The sequence below is a fragment of the Rhinopithecus bieti genome, unplaced genomic scaffold (genome assembly GCF_001698545.2).
Source record: "Rhinopithecus bieti isolate Rb0 unplaced genomic scaffold, ASM169854v2 scaffold_5948, whole genome shotgun sequence".
In the NCBI taxonomy this organism is placed as follows: domain Eukaryota; kingdom Metazoa; phylum Chordata; class Mammalia; order Primates; family Cercopithecidae; genus Rhinopithecus; species Rhinopithecus bieti.
The window spans coordinates 135,094-145,294 of NW_016805422.1; the positions used below are offsets into that span (position 1 = coordinate 135,094).

A 10,201-nucleotide genomic window follows, 5' to 3' on the forward strand; every position below is an offset into this window, starting at 1 on the left:
TGTTGTAAAGGAGTAGGACAACCACCAGCAGAAAAATTAGAACTATTTGGCCTTAAATCCTTGCTCTACAACTTCTACCTGTGTGGTCTAGGGCAATGACTTGACACTCTTTAATCTCCATGGAGTCACTGGCAGCAACCTCATAGGTGTACTTTGGCGATAAAATGATGTGATACATGATTAACTGAGTATAATGCTCTATTCAAATTCAGTTGAATAGAGTACTGATATTAGAATTATTATTAATGTAAATGAAAGAACATGAAACTTGGAATCTGGAGACATCAAATGTGTGACATTAGGCAAGTTGCTTAGCCATTCTGAAAATCATATGGCTTAATTATTTAAAAAGAAAAAACTTTTCAAACTTTGTAAGATTGTTTTAGGAATTAAATATGGTAACATAAAAAAAAAACCTAGCACAGACAAGGACCCTACTAAATTTTACTTAAATCTGGGTCTGAAATACTCATATTGTAGAACCACAAAATTGTATACAAAAATGTACTTTAATAAATAATAACAGCAAATAATTAAGTCTTTCTCTGTGTTGGGTATCTTAGGCATTTTTACATATACTTTCTCATTCAGTCCTAAAGATCACCTTTTTATTATCCCTGTTAATCCTGAGAAGTACAGTTACTTACCTAAGGTCTCACAGCATTTTTCTTTTTTACCATAAGAACACCTTCTTTAAAAAGACTTCTAAATTTCCAAAGGTTCTTTGAGTAATAATAGAAAAGAATCCAAACTCTAGCTCTCAAAAGAAGAGCAGAGTCCTCCTATGAAACCAGCCCCAGGGAAGCGGCATCATCATCTGTCAACCAACATTGAGGGTTTGTGTGAATTACCATAATGGTGCCTTTGAAGAGGCACAGAAATCTCTAACCTCTTAGAACTCGCTCTGCAGTTTGGAGAGATAAAGCATGTAAACAGATTAGTCTTCTTGATGCAGTGTGTATCGAAGGTAGATTGATAGTGCAGTTATTAGTGTTAGATTAGTTCAGAGGAGATTAAGGCTGCATCTGGCTGGGATGATAAAGGAACCTTCCCAGAAGAGAGCGGAGACTGAGCAACGGTTTGAAGAATGAGTAGGATCCTGATAGTCAGAGATGGATGGAAGGTATTCTAACTTGAGGATAATACATAGACTAACAATGGAAGAGGGGAAAAAAAAACCACACACCCAAAGAATATGCTGGGGATGATGAGCAGGATTTTTGGACCTAAAAGATCCCGCAGGACCACAGTGAACATTTGGGTAGGTGGGATAAGACCACATATGAGGCAGCCTTGGCTATTAGCGCTAAGAGTAATTATGACTACAATTGCAATAATTGTTAGCAACTATCATTTGCCAGCATTCCTCATATGTCAGAAAAAAGGCCAGCACTTAAATATTTCATCCTCCCAATCACCTTATGAAGGAGGTATTATTATCTGCTTTGTAGAGATGAGGAAATTGAGGTTCATGAAGGCTAAGTGACTGTCCTAAAGTCACAAACTAATGAGGATCAGCCCTGGGACCCAAGCCCAGATCCATCTGATTCCCAAGATGTGTTTTTCATGATGATAGTGCTGCTACTTCTCAAAATTTTTTGGTATTTTTCTTGTAAAGAAAAGGAATTTCCTTACATGATTTTACTTGAACCTGCTAAAGTTTTTGAAATATTAATGCTCATTCCTCTTCTCTCCTGACCTGTCAGCGGTATGTACCACAATTGATCATTTCTTTCTTGATATACTTTATTTGCTCTCAGGACAAAACACTGTCTTGGTTTTTCATCTATTTCACCTTCTACATCTTTTTGAAAGTAGAAAAGTTTATTTTCCCCAACCTGCTAATGTAATGGTGGTTCAACATTTTATTTGCCACTTCTTTCCTCTATCAACACTCACACCCATTTGTGATCTCATCCAAACTATTTAGTTTTGTTTTTTAAAAATAAATTTTATTGTATATATTTAAAGTTTATAAGATGGTAGTATGGAACACATATGGATAATAAATAATCCATTATAGTAATTATAGTAAAATAATTACTATAGTGCAGCAGATTAATATATTAATCATCTCACATAGTTACTTTTTCTAACAGGAGCAGCTAAAATCTGTTTGACAAAAATCCCCAACACATTACAATTTTATAAACTATAAACTACAACTCTGTTGTATTTAGCTCTCCACACTTTTTCCTCCCATTTATCTGCTACTTTGTATTCTTTGGTCTACATTTTCCCATTTGCTTCCCTGCCTCTCATCTGTAGTAATTGCATTCTCTATCTCTGTAGGTTTGATCTTTTCTCCCCCTAGACTCCACATATAAGTGAGATCATGCAATGCTTTTCTTTCTGTGTCTGGTTTATTTCACTTATCTCTTCCATGTACTGATGAATCAAAACCTGAAATCTCTAGCCCATACCTTTTTCTGGGAAGCCTAGACTCAGCTCCGGCTGATTTCTTGATTTCTCCACTTGGTTGTCTGAAATTGAATTCCTAGTCCTTCCCCGCCTAAACCTATTCCACCTGCAGTCTTCTACAATTTTGTTGGTATCAACTCCATCTTCACCATGGTTTATGCCAAAGCTGTGACATCATGTTCAACTCCTCAGTTTCTTTCCCATCCCGGTGTCAAGAACTTTGGAGATGTTCAAAATATTCAGAATCTGTTCACTTCTACCACCTGCACTGCTGCCACCCAAGTCTAAGTCACCATCATTTTCCACTTGCCTATCTGATGCTGCCTTCCTCATGTGCTACCTCTGCCCTTCCCCCTTGAAGGTCTAGTCTCAGCACAGCAGCCAGAAGATTCCTTTAAACTGTAAATCAGATCACTCAGGTGGCCTTTTTTTTTTTTTTTTTTTTTTTTTAACTGTATTCCCTCTCTTACTTCCCTCAGCAGCTCCACAATCACACTGGCCTTCTTTGTGTTTGTCTCCTCCAGATTGTACTAGCTGTTTCTCCTGCCTGAATTGTCCCACCTCAAATATCTGCTTGGTTAGTTCTCTTGCCTCCTTCAGATCTCAGAGCTCATTTTTCCAAGAGAGTCTGTCCTGATCATCCCATGTAAAAGTGACAAGTGTCACAGCCCACCATCATCCCTGATTGCCCTTATCCTGATCTAATAATTCTTCTTTCTGTTTTCCATAGGACTTATCCATACCCCATAAATTACTTAATGACTTATATGTTTATTGACCATTTCCCCCAGGAGAATGCAAGCTCCTGGGAGAGGGCAGATATTTTTATCTGTTTTGTTTACTCTTCACAGTTCCCAAATGGCTAGAAACAGCCTGGTACATAGAAGGCGTTCCATTAAAACTTGTTGACATTCATCTGAATGTTGAATAAACAAACACCCACATTATGCATTTTTCTCTCATAGATACGTGTTTTCCAAGTGCCCAGGTAAAGTCATTTTTCTCTTCTAAGAAGTGAACATTATGCCTGAACACTTTAAAAACTTGAGTGAGATATGCAGAGAAGTAAAGCATATTGTCCTCAGGACACAAGTCTTTCTATGCCCAAACTTACCTTGAGGAGATAATATCTGGCACATTGTAAATGTGAATGAAATAAGTAACTATTTCAGCTATTACAATAGATTGGGAGAATAGATAGCCAAGGGTTGACCTGGAAATATGTATGAAGGAAAGTGTTGAAAATAACTAATAAAAAGTAGCCTTTGAGATAACAAAATGTCTATGTTTCCTAAACAGAGAGATTTCTTATGTTCATACTAAGTGATTAAAGCGACAGGCATGCAGAAACATTTATAAGTAGCTGTGCTTTTACTATGCTCTAACTTGAATATGTGATGCAAAATGTGGACATCTACAGAAAGCACTATGAAGGAATTATCAGAAATATTGAGATCAGTGAAGCCTAGACTGTGTCCAAGAAAATAAAACTCGTTTTAAATGAGACCACATGGTACAATACCACACACTGCACGTATATGTGAGCATTTGCATACATGCAACACTGATACAGAAATAAAAATCATCCATATAGTCTTAAAAAGTAAGAGTACAAGCAATGGAATATAATTAGTCTTCCTTTGGCATATCTGTATTATGTTTTCATGGAAAAATATGATAAAATTCAGCATAAATTAGGTACTGAAAAGTCTGCCAATCAAAGTTTTCCCAGTAGTGAAAAGCCCTGGTTCTTGTTTGCAGAAACTCTGTCTTTAAAAGTAAACCTCATCACTGTACTCCTAGAATTCTGAATACAATCTGCTTTGGTGTAGACTGAATTCCTGTTTCAGCGCACTCAGTTGCTAGTTTATAAAAGTCTACAATATTCTTTTCCTAAAGTGTGTGTGTTTGTATGTGTGTGGTAATTACCAAAGTTTTAGTTTAATGAAAGCAGTTCACAGTGATATCACATAATACCAGGCTCTTACCCTTCACCCATAGATCCATTTTTCTCTGCCTCCTTCCTAGCAAAGTAAGTATTAAAAGAAAAAAATAATCATCTTCCTTTTGATGCCATCTCTATGGCAGCAGAAAACTAATTTTGTTACATCTTGACACATCAGTATTCACTGTGTTGACTATGGCTTTATTTTATATAAAGCTTAAAAGAGAAAATATTAAACAGTAGTATAACATATTTGTCATTTTACAGCCATAGTTCCAACCCTCAGTTGAGAAAGGTTACTTTTCTTTGATGGATCCTTCAATGAAATATTTATTTTGTACCACCATGATTTCACAGTGTGCTGTTATGAAAGTAACTCAAATATTACATATTTAAATCCTAAGTTTCTCCATAGTGTCAATGAGCGGGAGATAAAAGGCCAACAAATAAAGCCTTTTATTTGAGAAGAGCCAGTAAATAATTTTAAAACACAGTAAGAAAATTTAAATTATAAAAGGTAAATGGATTTATATTTGGAAAATGACACATTTAAAGTATTCTCTACAAAATCTTGTTTTAAAACAGTGTTTCATCAATTCTTCTTGACATCCATGATAATGACAAAATATCCTTACACATTTTCATATGTATTATTTTCTAAATGGTATAATAAAAGCTGTCAGCTACCCCTCTGCATAAAACAGAAAAGTAGAATCCTTTGTTCTGTGAGTGACTGCATTTGCACATTATAGAACTATGAAATATTTACAAAGGGAAGGTTAAATCAATACGGCTCTAAAATTTGTACTTCAGTCTTGGGGGATTTACATCATCTTGATTTAATGAACTACGAGGAGTGAGAATGTTGACACACAGAAAAAAAATATTTCGGTTTCTCCTTTATTGTACATACAGGAAGTATTGAAGTAGGATTTGTTGATACCTACGAAGTAACTAATTATTACTTCAACTATCATTTGAGAAATCTCACAGCTAAAAGCAGATGCCAGCCATCAAAAAGAGAAAAAATATGCTGCATACTACAGTAAAGAAATACTGTATCTTCATTTAACACAGTTTGTCAAAAATCTTTTAAAATATTTTATATTAATAGTATTTAATTTTTATAATACAAAGATTAGCCCAGATATATCAAACATACAAAAATATAAATACCATATATAGTTATCTAAAATATATTGTATATGCTATATATAATAATGTATGTGCATTTAATATGTCAATTATGCCTATATACCTCATTACATCACAACAAATCTGAGTTGTGAACCTAACTTTTCTTATTGTAGTACAAGACTATGTTCATCAAACAGAACAGAAACATCTCTTATTTGCAAAAATAGCCAATCTCAGTTTTTTCCAATGAAAGCATTAATGAGGAAGTACAAGGATTGAAGGAGGGAAACAAAGAGCTTTGAAAAGTGTATTTTCTTGCTACATAAGACAGAATCATAAGTACTTATAAAAGGGCATAGGATATGTCAAGATGAAAACTTAGGTGAAATGCAACTTCTTTTATAGAACTGATTCGTTCAAGTTCACATTGTTACATACATATGTTATATTACATTGTATAAACTAGAAAATTCTTAACATCATCAGTGGAAACATCAGACTGTATTTAGGGGTACTGTTCATAAGTGCATTCAATCCAAATTTACTAATTTACAAGGCCCGGTGATTTCAAACTCTTGATATAAAAGAGACCAAGGGGAAATAACAAAATTTTAGTAGACTCATGACTCTGGTTCTAACAATTGTCTCCTCTGTGATCTAAGGCAAGTTACTTTTTCTCCCTGAACCCTAATTACCAGCCTATGTAAGATAAATAAACCCGCTTACCTCACACGACTATTTTAAAGACCCAAAGATGTTATAAACTCTATTTGTAATGTGTTATGTAATTCTGGTGAGACGTAAAAATCAGTTTTACCTCCATATTACATATTGCTTAAGTTTTTATTAAAACAACCCCACAGTAATTAACAACTATTTATTGAGCACAGATTCCCTGAGCACATACCTGTTAAAAAGCAGAAGACCAGAATTCCCTTAAGTGTATAGCAGTGAAAAGGGGAAAGTCAAAATTAAATTAGAAAGGAAAAGAAAAACAAAATTCATTGCATTAAACTAAACATAATTATGTAATATTTCTATTCAACTGGAAATGCTTACCTCATCTTTTATTATACTTCACATGGGCCTCTTAATTAAGTAATGATGTTATTTTGCTACTTGGCTGAGGTTCCCCAGAAAATAAAACATTAGATATAGCTCTAAGTGCTAATGTGCAATTAGGGACTGCAGAACCCGAGAATAGAAGCAGGAGACAAAGGGAGTAAAGGAAAGATGGATGCAGTGGAAGCTAACTGAAAATGTGTCATCAGGTGGCTGAAAATAAATGCAATTGATTGCTTGATTTCCTGGGACCTTCCTCTGAGAAACCATATAAGCCGCATCTCAGGACCATTCTTTGAGTACACAGAGAAAGGGGAAAGAAAAACAATTTTCAGCTAGCTCCTACCCATCAAAATGTTTGGTACACAGAGCATTAATTCTTGTTGACTTTCAGAATCTTCCAGCATTCCATGGCTCTTGGTGAATAGGAAAGCCCTGAAGCAGCGGTGAGATAGATAGTATGAGGTGAGACACTGTTAGATCACATCTGTGTGAAGTTAGTCAGAGCCCATAGTGCAGTTGGATCCACTGAAAAATGAAGCTGAGAAAATCAGAAGCAGGGTGTAAGAGATGGCTGGTACACAACACACAAAGTGGTTACTATGTTCCAGTTTTATTCTCACAAAAATACCTACCTACCCCTGATCTGATGATATTCTCATCTTGTCAATGGGTCGCTAGATCACGACTGAGCTAAAAATTCCAGCCTCCCTCAAGTACCTCTTGCCATGTCACGCATATATTAGAACCAGGCACTCCAAAAGAAAACAGCCCTATTTACTGGACAAAGCAGATAAAGGGAAAATACTGGAATAGCTCTTATTGTACCATTATTTTACTAATAATTTCCAACCTCTAATGCCACGGCAGAAAAATCGTAGGATCTTAGTGTTTTCCTCGTGTACATTATACTAATTACTCAGCACTCTTGAACTAAGACTTGAACACTGTTGAGTGCCCATTAAGTTACTTTGCTTCTCATCTCAAAAGAAAAAAAAAAAAGTCAAGAGGAAAGGATCTGAAATCATCAATGTGAATGATCAAGTGGTGTGAGCAAGCTTCAGCAACCCAGGCTTTGTCTATGGCTCGGCCTCCTTAGAAATCAGTGCCCCTCCCTTTTCAAACTCTTGTAAATGTAGGTAATGCTAGTTTCTCCTTGATCTTTCCAGACTGTCTTATCAGATAATTATGCTATCTGATAAAAGGAGAGAAAGGGGCTGTCTTCATTAGCTAGTTCATACAGCTAGATTATTTTTATAGTTATAGACAAGCTAATTCTAAAATGTATATGCAATGTCAAAGAAACTCGACTAGCCAAAATAATTCTGGTATAAAAGGAAGTTGGAGGACTCACATTTTATAATTTTAAACTCATTATAAAGCTTTGGTGATCAAAACATTGTAGTTTTAGCGAAGGGGTAGGCTCCTACATCAATAAGACAAAATAGAAAGTTCAGAAATAGACCTATACAAATATGCCAACTAGTTTTTGACCAAGGTTCAAGGCAATTCAATGGAGAAAGAATAGCCTTTTCAGCAAGTGGTGTTGGGACATCCATATGTAATAACATGGATATCAACATAAACCTCATACCTTCCACAAAGATTAAATCATGATGGATCATAGACCTAAATGTAAAATGTTAAATATTTAGAAGAAAGCATAGGAAAATATCTTTTTAAATCTATATTAAGCAAATAGTTCTTACATATAAACACCAACTGCATAAATAATTTTTAAAAATAGATGTTAACCGCAAAATTTAAAACCTTGGTTCTGCAAAAGATACTATGAAGGGAATGTAAAGAGAAGCTAAAGGCTGGGATATATCAATTACAAATCACTTGGATCCTGAACTTTAAAACTCAACAGTAAGAAAATGATCCAGCTTTAAAAAAAAAAAAATGGGCAAAAGGTTTGCACAGATACCTCATCATAAAATATATACAAAGAAACCAGATCGATGGCAAACACACACATGTACAGATGTCCAACGTCATTTGCCATTAGGGAAATGCAAATTAAAACAACGGTGTGATATTACTAAGCCACTAACAGAAGGGCTAAAACAAAAAGTACTAACAAAACTAAGGGCTGGGGAGGAAGTAGAGCAACTAGAACTTGCATATAATGTGAAGATAGCAATGCAAAAGGGCAAAGTCTCTCTTACAAAGTTAAACATACTTTCTATATGACCCAGCAATTCCACCCCTAGGTATTTACCCTAGAGAGATTAAAACTTATGTTCACACAAAGCCTATACATGAATGGTTATAGCAGCATTATTCTTATGTGCCCAAACTAGAAACCCAAATGTTCTTCAATGAGCTGATAATCAGTGTTACAGACAATGGAATATAGTACTCAGCAAGCAAAAAGAACAAACTACTGATAAACAATACTCGGACAGATGTCAAAGTTGTTAAGCTAAGTGAAGAAAAGCCATTCTCAAAGGTTAAATACTATATGGTCCCATTTATAAGACATTTGCAAAAAGACATAACTGTAATATCAGCAAACAGATTAGTGGTTGCCAGAGGATAGGGTGGGGAAGGATATTTTTATAAAGAAGCAGTACAGAGTAGGTACGGGGTAAGTTTGAAGGATGATGAAATGGTCTATAACCTGATTGTGGTGGTCATAATACAAATTTATACACTAAAGCTTGTAGAATTTGCCACAAAATAGTCATTTTAACTCTATGTTAATTTGAAAAGAGGGGATTGTGGGAGTAAGTTAACTTCATTCTGCAGAGGAAGATACCCCCAGTGTAGTCCAGTGTATACTTTCTTGTCCACTCTCAGGCAACTTTAGATAATTTTAAGAAAAGGACTAAAAGAAATGATTTTACACTGTATTTCTCTCCAAATCCCTAAGGTTTCCTATGAATAATATTTTCTAGGCAGGTAACCTTTTAGATTATAATAATATAATTCATGCCCCAAGTTCTTCTGTATTTCAAATTATCATTTTTTCCAATCAAGGTATTATTAATCATTAAATAACATTTGAAAGGCACACTTAGAAAGTAAAATAACCTTTTAGAAAACTAATTGTTACCCAAAGCATCTATTTTCCCCTGTCACAAAACAAATGTTTGTGAAAGATGCTATAGCCTTCCAGGAAATGTGGTGAACCTTCGTCAAAATCACAGTGCTGCTATCTAAGGGTGTCCTAAAACACCATTCAGAATTATTGTGATACCTTTTAAAAAGAAATCATTTCTTGTCTACATACAATTGCGACCTATTAATAGCCAATATACCCAATCTGGACTAAGTCCATGTTGCGTGACACATATTAGACAGTAATGATTTTTTAGATACAACAAAGGCACATTTTTCAAACCTATGACCTGAAAGTGAAAGACTTTAAATTCCATTAATAATTTCTTGAGACAGCAGCCTCCCTACTGTGAAGTCCAGGGAAGGGTGTGCATCTGTTATTAATACATTACCATAATGTTCCAACCATCTGCCTAAATAAAAACTAGGATGGGGAGGTATTTAAATAAATATTCTTTCTGAGAGGGAGACTAATTACGATGTAAAATTCCAGAGGCTTTTACCAAAAATCAATACTAGATAGGTAGTATTTTTTCTTCTACTATGGTTTTTTTTTTTTTTTTTTTTTTT

The 10,201-nt window shown here is 34.9% G+C and overlaps 1 long non-coding RNA gene across 1 annotated transcript in view; it reads left to right on the forward strand.

Annotated features, from left to right (window-relative positions):
* Positions 1-782: 782 nt before the first annotated feature.
* The window catches only part of LOC108529841 (uncharacterized), a 58,788-nt gene continuing 49,369 nt past the window's right edge, over positions 783-10,201 (forward strand). The window contains exon 1 of the long non-coding RNA XR_001885693.1: positions 783-1,123. This is a non-coding gene — a long non-coding RNA (uncharacterized LOC108529841). The remainder of the gene's footprint in view (positions 1,124-10,201) is intronic.